The sequence below is a fragment of the Ornithorhynchus anatinus genome, chromosome 12 (assembly GCF_004115215.2).
Source record: "Ornithorhynchus anatinus isolate Pmale09 chromosome 12, mOrnAna1.pri.v4, whole genome shotgun sequence".
Lineage (NCBI taxonomy): Eukaryota > Metazoa > Chordata > Mammalia > Monotremata > Ornithorhynchidae > Ornithorhynchus > Ornithorhynchus anatinus.
The window spans coordinates 31,140,474-31,153,236 of NC_041739.1; the positions used below are offsets into that span (position 1 = coordinate 31,140,474).

General features: G+C 50.0%; 1 protein-coding gene across 3 annotated transcripts in view; it reads right to left on the minus strand.

Annotated features, from left to right (window-relative positions):
* LOC100077537 (bifunctional heparan sulfate N-deacetylase/N-sulfotransferase 3) overlaps nt 1-8,456 on the minus strand; it is a 126,454-nt gene extending 117,998 nt beyond the window's left edge. Inside the window, exon 1 of one of the 3 annotated variants that reach the window (XM_029076773.2) lies at nt 8,393-8,456. The gene's annotated coding sequence lies outside the window, so the exon portion shown is untranslated. Of the gene's footprint in view, nt 1-7,637; nt 7,776-8,006; nt 8,093-8,392 lie in introns of those variants that run through there. The other 2 variants (XM_007670175.3, XM_029076772.2) reach the window with 2 other exon arrangements.
* Between the last annotated feature and the right edge of the window lie 4,307 nt (nt 8,457-12,763).

A 12,763-nucleotide genomic window follows, 5' to 3' on the forward strand; every position in this document is an offset into this window, starting at 1 on the left:
TAACGTTGGTATTTGTTAAGCGCTTACTATATGCAGGGCACTGTTCTAAGCGCTGGGGGAGATACAGGGTAATCAGGCTGTCCCACATGAGGCTCCCAGTTAATCCCCATTTTACAGATGAGGGAACTGAGGCCCAGAGAAGTTAAGTGACTTGCCCCCAGTCACACTGCTGTACAAAGAACAACGTAGAACACTGTACAAAGAACTTGGGAGACGATGATTCACATGATCCCCGCTCTCAAAGTGTTTACAGTCTTGTGAGGGAGAAAGAAAAAAAAATATTTACAGACAGGAGAAAGGAAAGGTAGGGTGGGTGAGATATGTCCATAAGGGCTACGGGTGGTTGTTGGCGTTCACCAAGCACACAGAGCTGCTGTAATGATGAATATGTGTGGCCAGAAACTCGTTGCCAAAGAGGACTCTCTGAATCTCAACAGGAAGTTCCAGCAAAGGCATCCTTGGGGTGATGCTACTTCAGAAGGTCTAGGAGTTCAGGAAAGGCGGAAAGGCATGAGCAAGAGCTCAGCACTGAAAGAGACAAAGGAGAGGCACAGGGAGTCAGTTGGAGAGAAATGAAGATTGTGATCTGGGGTGTACTGGGAGGGGGAGAACTGTCGGTGATTTAAAGCCAACAGTCTGGATTTTTTTCATGACAAGAAATAGTAACTATTGAAGATTTGAGGAGAAGGGAAACATATACAGAATATTTTAGAAAACTTATCCAGGCAGCAGAATGAAATATTAACTGGAGAAGAGAAAGCCAAGTGAGGAGAGTGAGGGAGTAGCCAAGCCAGATAAAAACAAAAGCCTGGACGGCACAGTGGTTGTTTGGATGGAGAGGAAACGTTCAGTCCTGGAAATGTGGTGAAGAAGAAACTGACGGCATTAAGCAACAGACTGAAGCGGAGGCTGAAAGGGGGAAGAGCCAAGGATAACGTCGAGGTTTCAGGTAGGTTTGAGAAACTAAGAAGATAGCATTGGGGTGGTGATAACTGTGATGAGACAGTTAGGTGGAGGAGAGGAAGCTCACTTTTAGATATATTGAGACATTCTATTGATCTCCCACAGAGCACGTATGATTATCTTAGTTACGTCACATTAAAGAGGTTCATTTCATTAAGAAGGCCAAAATGTACTTGGATTCTTAGGTTTTCTCTAAACAAGCTAATGAATAATACTCTGGGTTATGCCTGCTTTCATTTCTAGCTTGTCTTGTTTATCCCGGTGGAATGTTTCAGACGGGACATCCGTGTAGTAAAACATTTGGGATTTCAGATTGTAGCGTTTCACATTTTCCTTCCCCATGTCAGATGCGAAAGGCAAGGCCCAGAGATTTCTATCTGTGATCATCTGGATCTGAGGGGAGCATTTGGTTCTGCCACAATGTCCACAAAGCATACTGGGAGCGCAACATAGTTACTTAGTTTCGGCTCCTGCCGTTTAAATTCACTGGGTCAGATTTCTCTCTCCAAGTAGAATGCACAATTTCCCGTGAAATCCAAAGGGCAAAAACAGTGCATATCCCTGAAGACGGGATTTGGCCCACTGTGCTTAAACAAGCATTACCAATGAGCGGAAGGAGTCACGCTAAGAGGCTGGGAGTTAACCTCTCAAAATGATGCTAGTCTTCAGAACGTGACCTCAATTCTACATTTGTGTATATATATATCTATATATATGTATATATATATATTGGCCCAAGCAATTAAAATAAAATAAAAAACCAAAAAACAATTCTTAAAGTCTGCACTCAGGCATCTTTTGACCCTGTAAGCAAATCAGGATAAGACCTGAAAGATCCAGCAATGATATCACTGGTCACAATATTTTTGATAGTTTGGCTTGAGATTTCCTCAAAAAGCCTGGAGCATCTAAGTTGGCCGTACCTAAATGCCAAGTATTATAGAATGGTGACAATTCAGTGCTCATGCTCCATTTTTCTTAGCTTCTATTACTTACTTTGAAGTTCTGAATTTTGAACAATTTTCCCCATCGACCTGTCTGCCTGTCCTCCCTCCCTCCCTCCCTCCTTCCACTTTGGTTTTGGGAGACTCCGGGTTAAGGGAATGGGTGATTGTAAGCTCCTTGAGGGCAAGGAGCCTATGTACCAACTCCATCTTATGGCACTCTCGCAAGTGCTTAGTTCAGTGTTCTAAAACGCAGCAAGAGTTCAATAAATACCACTGATTGAGTAAATCCCCCTACATCCTCTACCAGGCTTACACAGTGTAAGGGCTCAATAAGTGTTTTAGCAGAGAAGAGAGGAAGATGATTTGTAATCAATGAGAGTAACAGGAAATGAAGGTGGAGATAGTGAGGAGGGGAACTAGTGCATAAGCTGTGGCATATAGGAAACATTTAATCGGTATCAGAATTCTTAAGGAAGAGCGGGGAGTTAAATACCAAAGAGGATCTTGGAAAAGAAAGGAGTAGGGCCGGAAACTCTGGGGGAAAAGCAGGATAGGAGAAAATGGCATCGTGAGGAAAAAGGAATAACAGCGACACATGTTTTAGCTTTTGCAAGGGTGCCGGTCTCTACATCTAGAGTAGAAGCGAGAAGCATCCAGCGGTCTGACCGAGGAATCAAATCAATGGTATTTATGGAACATTTACTGTGTGCAGAGCACTGTATTAAGCACTCAGGTTCCTAAGTGTGGAACATTTCATGGTGCTGTCAACTGGGACTAAGCATTCAATAGTATTTATTGAGCGCTTACTATGTGCGGAGCACTGTACTAAGCACATCACTGCCTGCCTGCAGCCCTGAATACGAATTGCAGCAGGCAAACATCCTGCTAAGGGCTTTGTATTTGGGTCCTCAGTGGATTATCCAATGCCCAGGGTAATCATTAAGGGGTCACCTCTATCCAACGCTGACTTTTCTCTGCAAAGCTGGTGGGAAACAATACCGAGCCAATCTATTGCCAAAAAGTCTCACATAACCAGAATGTCCCTTTGCTGGACTTCATCCAAAGTATTTATTCCTGCCTCTGGGGGATTTCCTATTTATTTACTGTAAGCTCGTTATGGGCGAGGAATGTGGCTCACCAACTCTGTTACACTGCACTCTCCCAAGAATTTAGAACAGTCCTCTACTCATGGAAGAAAGTACATTTGACGATCTGGATTTGCCAAATATCAGGATTGTCCTTTCATACGTCTGCTCTGGGGTGAGAGAACACAGAGGGTCGAATGAGACACTTTCCTGCCCTTCTGGCTGAGATAGAGCTCAAATGATGCAGCTCGGTTGCCCCTGAGAGGCAACAGAGGCTTGCAATCAGGAAAAGGACGGCTTTCCTTGAGAAGTATCAAAATTATTACTCAGCAATTCAACTGTCAAATCAACAGCACTGCAGAGGACATTTGCAAGTGTACTGACTATATCATTTCAGCCACATCTACAGTGTAGCTAGGATTTACCATCAATAGTGCCCTACAAACACACCTGTATTTCCTGACAACCCAAGATTTAAGAGACTAGCAGTATCATTTGGGAACATGTTTGATGTGTTGCGCTGTATTGCACTGCACTTGGGAAGTACAGAAGAAGCAATATATTCCCTGCCCTCAGAGTAAAAGTCTTAGACCCTTCTTATGGAAACTACATTTGGATTTGCACCCTTTCTTCACTCCTCCCTCAGCCCCACAGCACTTGTGTGCATTTCTAGAATTTTATTTTTCTTAATGTCTGTAATTCCCCTCCAGACTACAAGATCACTGTGGGCAGGGAACGTATCTACCAACTTTGTTATGGCATACTTTCCCAAGCCCTTAGTACAGTGCTCTGCGCACAGTAAGCACTCAATAAATCTGATCGATCGATTGACTGAAACACGGCAGATGCTTGTCCTTGGCCAGAACTTGTGCTAGATACTTTACAGTTGTCAAAGAAGCGCATAATAGTTTCTGTGACAAATGAGTTTTCAATTATCCTGATATAAATTCATAACTAAATTGGTTCAAGGTGTCAGCTCTCATAAAAAATCATTCAGCCATATGTTGAGCACTCACTGTGCACAGACAACTGTATTAAGAGCTTGGGAGAGTACCAATATAACAGAGTTGGTAGATAGCGTCTTTGCCCACAGTGACCTTGCAATCTAGAGGACCAAACCTGTCTCTTCCTGGGAAAAGGAGAGTCACAGTAGCCTTAATGTAAATGGAAGCTCTTTCATCGATCAATCAATTGTATCTATTGGGTATTTATTGTATGTAGAGCACTTTACTAAGCATTTGGGAGAGTACAACAGAGTTGGTAGACACATTCCCTGACCACAGGGAGTGTTTTAATACATTCCACAAAGACAGAGGAAAGAGTTTTAGAAAGCTTGTCGAATGGGTGAAGTTGGAAAAAAATACCTGGAGCACAAAAGTCATATTTGCAAAGGATTAAATTTTGTTACCTTTCATCAGAATAGTAATGACAAAGAAGCACCCTTCAGTTACTGAGCCATATATTTATTCAACACACGCTACTGGGACAGATGAGACATCGACTGATGTGGTAATAATAATAATGATGGTATTTGTTAAGTGCTCACTCTGTGCAAAGCACTGTTCTAAAAACCTTGCAATCAAGTCCAGGCTCAGAGACTGCGAAACAATGAAATGTCAGTCGGACAGAGGAGAAAACTTATATTTTTCCTCCATCGGTCGATAGAGCAGATAACCACTCGGGGTTGACTTGGCGATTCCTCTGGACTCTAGCAGAATGCTAGCAACATGTCTTCCCTTCCCCCTATCTGGATTTTGTCTGTGACGTCAAAGCTTACAATTGGGTGGGTAAGAAAACTGTCCCGAGTGCTCTGGACAGGCTCATCCAGCTGTATAGCTTTCAGTAGAAGGCCTCTCTGCATCAACTGTACGTCGGCCCTCCTAGTACCTGTAAGAAAGTTAGGCCGGATGAGCATCGTGGGCTGACCGATACTATAGGATCACTCTTCTTGGCTCTACCCTGCTTCACAGCTCTATTATGGACCTCTGGGCTGCAAACCCAGCAGCAGCCATGCACAACAGAATAATTTTCTCCGACTGCGTCAACACAAGCACCATCCCAGCAAATATCTACCACCGTCGACCTTCTTTCCCGATAAGCAGAATCTAAGAGAGAGGAGCCGCTGTCTCCAATGCAGCGGTGGAACTTGGGGAAAGGACAGAAATAAAAATGGACTGCAGTTCCAGATTGCCTAAACCTCATTAGTGTGAGTTGGAAGACTCTCCAACGTACAATAGAATAAATTATTTCTTTCTTTATTCTAGGGGTATAGTCCTGTTATTATCATGAAGTGAGGTCAAAGAAAATTGAAGTACCTCTACTTTAGACCCATCAAAAGTTTTAGGATCTCAATTAAATTTTTTTTTTCACCTCGTTGGTAATGGAGACCAAGTTCTGTTGGAAAATTATTTCTAATAGACCTCAACTGTCCTCATGCTTATTGTTTTCTCTGGGAATCTATGAAAGACCAGGAAAACAAGTAACTTCAGGAGGTTTAGATCAACACTAGACGGATTGGTCTCCCGAGGCATGATCTTTGCAATCTAAACTGTTCACTGTAAATAGATGATTCAAATATGAAATCATTTTCTCTAATGATCCTGGGGAGGCTAGAAGTATACGGCTACCCCAGATAATAGGACGCGCTTAGGCGTTAAACCCTCGGATATCGATATATTAGACGTGGTCTTATTTCAAAGGACCACAGCTAGAAATATATGCTCTTTTCCAATTGTTTTCCATTAGAATTTTATGCGCTAGCTTGCAGATGGAGACAAGCATTTCCAAGCGTTTGGAAGATTCTTTAAATCACGTACAAATAGGAAAGTTAGAATGTGCCCGTTCTCTTAACATTTTCCACTTGAACATATGTCACCTCAAATGGGAAAAAAAAAAAAAAAAAGAAAAAAGACGGGCAAGGATGAAGTGCCGCTGAAACTCCACAAGAGCCCGAGAAAGCCATAACATAAGAAGGCATCCTCAATGATACATTTTATAATCAGTTTTTTTCTCTGTGATGCGGAGCTGTTTTAAAATGATGCCACGTCTAGGTTCATAAATGAAGATCCAAGACCTAGATCACCAGAAACATCCATTCAACAGGAAAATCAAGACAGAAAAAACCCTACACTAAATACCATCTGTTTGAAGCAGCGGCAGCAGCAGCATCCTCCTACCTTTCAAGCAAGCCTTTAAACATTTCCCAGATCACTTCTTTGAATTTGCCAGCAATATGTCAAGATGGGGCTTTATCTTTTTTTTTTTTAAGTCATAAAAAGATAAACCTTTACAGAAAGAACAGATTTTCCTTTTTAAAAATCGTGCCAACATCAGGTTTTACCAACCCTAGGCAGGCAGTCTTGCGAGAGCGGTTCACTCATGTGTGAGCTATCTTCAACATATGCTTTGCTCAATATCTGTAGGAGACTGCCGCTTTACCGAAAATATTAAGGAAAACGATCAAAATATTAGTGTCCTATGACATCACAGAAATTGAAATAGATTCGTCCTTTTCCTGGCTCTTGTTCAAACGATTTTAATAATCTGGAATTTTGGCTCTCCCTTCTCAAATCACAGCACCCACAGCGAGTTGAATGGAAGATAAACGCCTCTCAGTCAGTGTCCGTACTTGTTTCAGGGGATGCGCATGGCCATTTTTTTTTAAGTCCCAAGGAAAAAGATGCATTTCTCCAAAACGCTCGGCCCCAGCCTCGATCGCAAGATTCAAGAATCTGCCTTAAATGTATCAAGAGAGAAGGAGCAGTTTAGAACGTCTAGCGGAAAGCTCCCTCCCATCCCTTCCTCTCCTCGGGACGCTACAGTTCCACGACACCTGACAAGCGAAGCCATTAAAACTGCAAACCCAAGTACATAACCCAGTATCCGAAGAAACGCTCGAGACATTTTCGACGCATGTCTTCTAGAGTATGAGTCGGTTCTATCCGAAACCGTTCTCTTCATTCTAATCTACTCTGTCATTCGCGGCCAGTCCGGTATTAAGATTCACCGATTCTGCAAAGCACTTAAAAACGAGCAAGAGCTACCACAGGGAGTTTCTTTAGATTCCTCTTTGAGAAACGGGGGGTCAGATTCGTCCGTTGCCAGCTGGCACCTCACCTCCTTGCTGTAGAGCAAAGAGATCAGAGAATACTACCAGCGCGATGTATTTATTGCAAATATAATGCATCGAAAGTCATATTGAGAGAAAGAGAGATCTTAGAATGCCTAGAAAGATTTTACGTGCCAAAAAAAGTACTTTCTGGGCACTTCTGCATTACTAAATTCATTTTACCCGATGAACCAAGTCTGGGAGTCTGTCTCAAGTTGACTGGGAAGAAGAAGAAGAAGAAGAAGAAGAAGAAGAAGAAGAAGAAGAAGAAGAAGAAGAAGAAGAAGAAGAAGAAGAAGAAGAAGAAGGCGTGCCATTTCTCCCTCCCCCCCCCCCTTCACGTTCCTTTTCATTCATTCATTCGATAGTATTTACTGAGCGCTCACTCTGTACTAAGCACTCGGAATGTACAATCCGGCAACGGAGAGAGACAATCCCCGCCCGATAACGGGCTCAGAGAAGTTTCCAAATTCCCATCTCGGTCTTAAAACAAACCCCTCCCCATCATTTTCCAAAAGACAAACCGTGGCTTACCCGGGCTAAGGAGGAGACGCGGCCGGGGACCTGAGCGGTTCCGCCAAAGATGCCCGGAGCCCAAAGCAGGACTATCGGACAGCGGAGGGCTGGGATTTTTAAAAAAATCGACTTGCGGGGCATCAGCACCCCCGAATTACGGTCTTCTGGGGGCAATCCTAAGGATCGCTATCAGCCACCAAACCGCGAGCAGTCTGGAAAAACACTAGAGGGCAAGAGCATCACACACACACACACACACACCGGGTCGGTGGCGCCGGCCTGGGTACCACACGACCGAGACAGATGCTCGAAACGCTCAAAAAGAGAATTAAAAACCCAAAATAAATAAACGCCCCACTCCGGAACCCAATGAGGGCCCCGCAATACCTATTTCCCTCGCTTCCGCCAGGTCAATAACGCGCCCCCGTCGGACGTTCCGGGGTTTTGGGGAGAAGATCCCGATGACCTCGGCGACGGGGAGGATGGTTTTCCCGGGGTGGGGTGGGGGGGAGATCCCGAGGAACTCGGCGGCGGATGGGGAGGATGGTTCCGGGCGGAGGAGATCCCGAGGAACTCGGCCAAGGGGAGGATGCTTCGGCGGGGGAGATCCCGATGAACCGGGGAAGGGGATGGGGAGGAGGCGAGGGCGGGACGGACGGGGAGGAGGGAGAGGGGGAAAAGTTCCTAGGGGGCAGGGGCAAGGCTGGGATGGCCCCGAGGAGCCCCCTTCCCGGGTCCCCGCTGCCGGCCCGCCCCCGCCCGGGGGGCATTACCTGCAGCCCGCCTTCTCCATGGCCGGGGGCCAGCCGGACGGGCCGGGGCCGCCGCTGCTGTGGAGGCTGCGGCGAGGCGGGGCGGGGCGGGGCGGGGCCGGGCCCCCCGCACCCCCCGCACCCCCCGCACCCCCCGCTCCCGCATTGGTCGCCGCTCGCCCAATCCCGGGCCGGGCCGGGCCCCGGGCCGCCGGGATGGGGGCAGCCGCCGCCCCCCCCGCCCCCCGCCCCCCAACTACAACCTCATCCTCATCTTCCTCCTCCTCGACTCCCTCCTAATCCACGACAGCCTCCCCTCTCCTGCCTCCCTCTCCTCCCTCCTCCTCAGCTCCCTCCTAATCCACGACAGCCTCCCCTCTCCTGCCTCTCTCTCCTCCCTCCTCCTCGACTCCCTCCTAATCCACTACATCCTCCCCTCTCCTGCCTCCCTCTCCTCCCTCCTCCTCCTCCTCCTCCTCCTCCTCAGATCCCTCCTAATCCACGACATCCTCCCCTCTCCTGCCTCCCTCTCCTCCCTCCTCCTCAGCTCCCTCCTTATCCACTACGGCCTCCCCCTCCTGCCTCCCTCTCCTCCCTCCTCCTCCTCCTCCTCCTCCTCAGCTCCCTCCTAATCCACTACATCCTCCCCTCTCCTGCCTCCCTCTCCTCCCTCCTCCTCCTCCTCAGCTCCCTCCTTATCCACGACAGCCTCCCCCTCCTGCCTCCCTCTCCTCCCTCCTCCTCCTCCTCCTCATCTTCCTCCTCCACCTCCTCAACTCCCTCCTAATCCACTACATCCTCCCCTCTCCTGCCTCCCTCTCCTCCCTCCTCCTCGACTCCCTCCTAATCCACTACATCCTCCCCTCTCCTGCCTCCCTCTCCTCCCTCCTCCTCAGCTCCCTCCTAATCCACGACAGCCTCCCCTCTCCTGCCTCCCCCTCCTGCCTCCCTCTCCTCCCTCCTCCTCAGCTCCCTCCTTATCCACGACATCCTCCCCTTTCCCGCATCCTCCTCCTCCTCCTCCCCCTCCTCCCCCTCTCTCCTTATCCACCCCCTCCTCCCCTCTCCTGCATCCCTGTCCTCCCGCTCCTCCTCCCCCCCCCTCCTCCTCCTCCTCCTCGGCTCCCTCCTCCTCCACGACATCCCCCTCTTTCCCGCATCCTCCTCCTCCTCCTCCTCCTCGCTCCCCTCTCTCTCCCTCCTGATCGGCCGCGTCCTCCCCTGTCCCGCATCCCTCTCCTCCCTCCTCCTCTCCCTCCTCCACCCCGTCCTCCTCCTCCTCCTCCTCCTCCTCCTCCTCCCCGCCCTCCCTCCTTCTCCACCACCTTCTCCCGCCTTGCTCTCCTCCGTCGGCGGGCCCGGGGCAGTAAGTCGGGTGCCGGGGCGAGGGTGGAGGCGTCGTGTTGGCGGCTCCTTTGGGAAATGGGGATGGAGCGGCCCGTTCCCGGCCGGCCGCGAGCTCGGCACGTGAGTCCTCGTGGCGAAGCGCCCGTTCCGTCGCACCTGCCCTTGGGCATCTCGGTCATGCGGCCCGGCCGGCGGTGGGGAGATTTCCATTCGGTCGCTCGTTCATTCGGTAGCGTCCAGCGAGCGCTCCCTATCATACTCGGGTCGGGATTCGTTAATAATAATAATAATAATAATGTTGGTATCTGTTAAGCGCTTACTATGTGCCGAGCACTGTTCTAAGCGCTGGGGTAGACATAGGGGAATCAGGTCGTCCCACGTGGGGCTCACAGTCTTAATCCCCATTTTACAGATGAGGGAACTGAGGCACGGAGAAGTGAAGTGACCTGCCCACAGTCACACAGCCGACAAGTGGCAGAGCTGGGATTCGAACTCATGAGCCCTGACTCCAAAGCCCGTGCTCTTTCCACTGAGCCACGCTGTTAATGACGATAACGTCGCTATCCGTTAATAATAATAACAACGTCGGTATCTGTTAAGCGCTTACTGTGTGCGGAGCACCCTTCTAAGCGCCGGGGTAGACACGGGGGAATCGGGTCGTCCCACGTGGGGCTCACAGTCTGCATCCCCGTTTTACGGCTGAGGGAACTGAGGCCCAGAGAAGTGAAGCGACCTGCCCACGGTCACGCGGCCGACGGGCGGCGGCGCCGGGATTCGAACCCATGACCTCTGGCCCCAAAGCCCGGGCTCTTTCCGCCGCGCCGCGCCGTTAAGCGCTTACCACGTGCCGGAGCGCCGTTCTGGGCGCTGGGGTAGACCCGGGGTCATCGGGTTGTCCCGCGGGGGGCTCCCGGTCTTCGTCCCCCTTTTCCAGAGGAGGTCACTGAGGCACAGAGAGGTGAAGCGACTCGCCCACGGTCACCCAGCCGACGAGTGGCAGAGCCGGGAGTCGGACCCGTGATCTCGCACTCCCGAGCCCGGGCTCTCTCCGCCGAGCCACGCTTACTCCGTGCGGAGCCCCGTTCTGAGCGCCGGGGCGCGTGCGGGGTCGTCGGGTGGTCCCACGGGAGGCTCCCGGTCTTCGTCCCCATTTTCCAGACGAGGGGACCGAGGCACGGAGAAGTCACCCAGCTGACGAGTGGCGGAGCCGGGATTAGAACCCCTGACCCCCGACTCCCGGGCCCGGCCTCTTTCCGCCGAGCCGCGCTACCGTGTGCAGAGCGCCCTACCGAGCGCTTGGAATGTACAGACCGGTAACGGATCGAGACGGTCCCTGCCCTTCGACGGGTTTACGGTCTGATTCCAGGCCGGCCAGGTGGCCCGTGCCTCAGAGGCGTCTCCTTTCCGTATCACCTGTGGAACGGTAGCCGGCGGGCCCGACGGATCGTTCGGCAAATTGCCCCGCAGGGATCGAAAGGGATTAAAACATTCCCTCCTTTGGCACCGGAGAGCCGGGAGAGGCTGGCACTGCGAACGTAGCGCGTCGCGTGACTTCCCGGAGCGCCTTTTTAGGTGGAATTCGTTCATTCGGTAGTATTTACTGAGCGCTTGCTACGTGCGGAGCACTGTACTGAGTGCCTGGAATGAACAAGTCGGCAACAGATAGAGACGGTCCCTGCCGTCTGACGGGCTTACGGTCTGATCGGGGGAGACGGACAGACGAGGTGGCGATGGAGAGAGTCGAGGGGAAGAACGTCTCGTAAAAACAGTGGCACCTAAATAGAATCGAGGCGATGGACATTTCATTAACAAAATGAATAGGGTGATGAAAATATATACAGTTGAGCGGACGAGTACAGTGGAATCTCTCGTCGGGAGCCGCCGACTCTGTTTCCGGCCTTCTGGTGACGGAGGCTTTTCCTACTTTCTTTGTAACGTTTCAGACGAAAGTGACATTAGACCCCCTTCGTGCCACGCTTTCTCCCCCGCCTTTGAAACATTTGCAGTTCTTGCTTTCCCGTAACATGGAAAAGGGCTTGCCCCGTCACCGGGTGGCCGACTCGGGGTGGTCGGTGGACTTTAGATCTAGTGAAACGCCCCGGGTTGAAATCCTTAATTCTGCACTGCTTGTGGGCCGGGGGGGGCGGGGGCGGTTTGCATATTTTTACATCGCTGCCGTTGTTCTTCGTCATCGATCGTATTTATGGGGCGCTTCTGGGTGCAGAGCGCTATACGAAATAAATAAATGAACTGTGGTATTTGTGAAGCGCTTACTATGTGCAAAGCACTGTTCTAAGCGCTGGGGGATGCAAGGTGATCAGGTTGTCCCACGTGGGGCTCACGGTTTTTTTAATCCCCATTTGACAGATGAGGTAACGGAGGCACGGAGAAGTTAAGTGACTTGCCCGAGGTCACACAGCTGACTGGCTACTAAGTGGTCGGGAGGGTGCCGTCTAACAGAGGAGTGGCGCGGTCTACCGGTTAGAGCGGGGGCCTGGCTGTCAGAAGGACCTGGCTTCTAATCCCAGTTCCACCGTTTGTTCGCTGTGTGACTTGGGGCGAGTCGCTTCACTTATCTGTGCTTTAGCTCCCTCGTCTGTAAAATGGAGATTAAGACCGTGAGCCCCACGGGGGCGAGGGACTTTGCCCAACCTGCTCACCTTGTCTCTACCCCGGCGCGTAGAACGGCACCTGGAACGTAGTAAGCGCTTAAATACGACAATTATCGTCATTATTATTAATAGATAAATTATAAATGATAAACATATATAAATTAATCGATCGATTAATAGGAACAGATAATATATAGCACATTTACGATAAATTCTAGATTCCATTTTACAAAAAAGAGTCGATAGACATGGCCCCTGCCCAGCGGTGAGATTACGGTCTGAAGGGCCGTGCTGTTTTTGCATTTTTCCCAGGGACGTGGAAGAATCTCCAGCCAACCCTTCCTAAATCGACGGGTATCATCCTCGACTATGACTGCTCACCCAGTGAGTTAAGACCCGATGTTATTTCCTGCTGTTCAGGTCTCAGAGATAG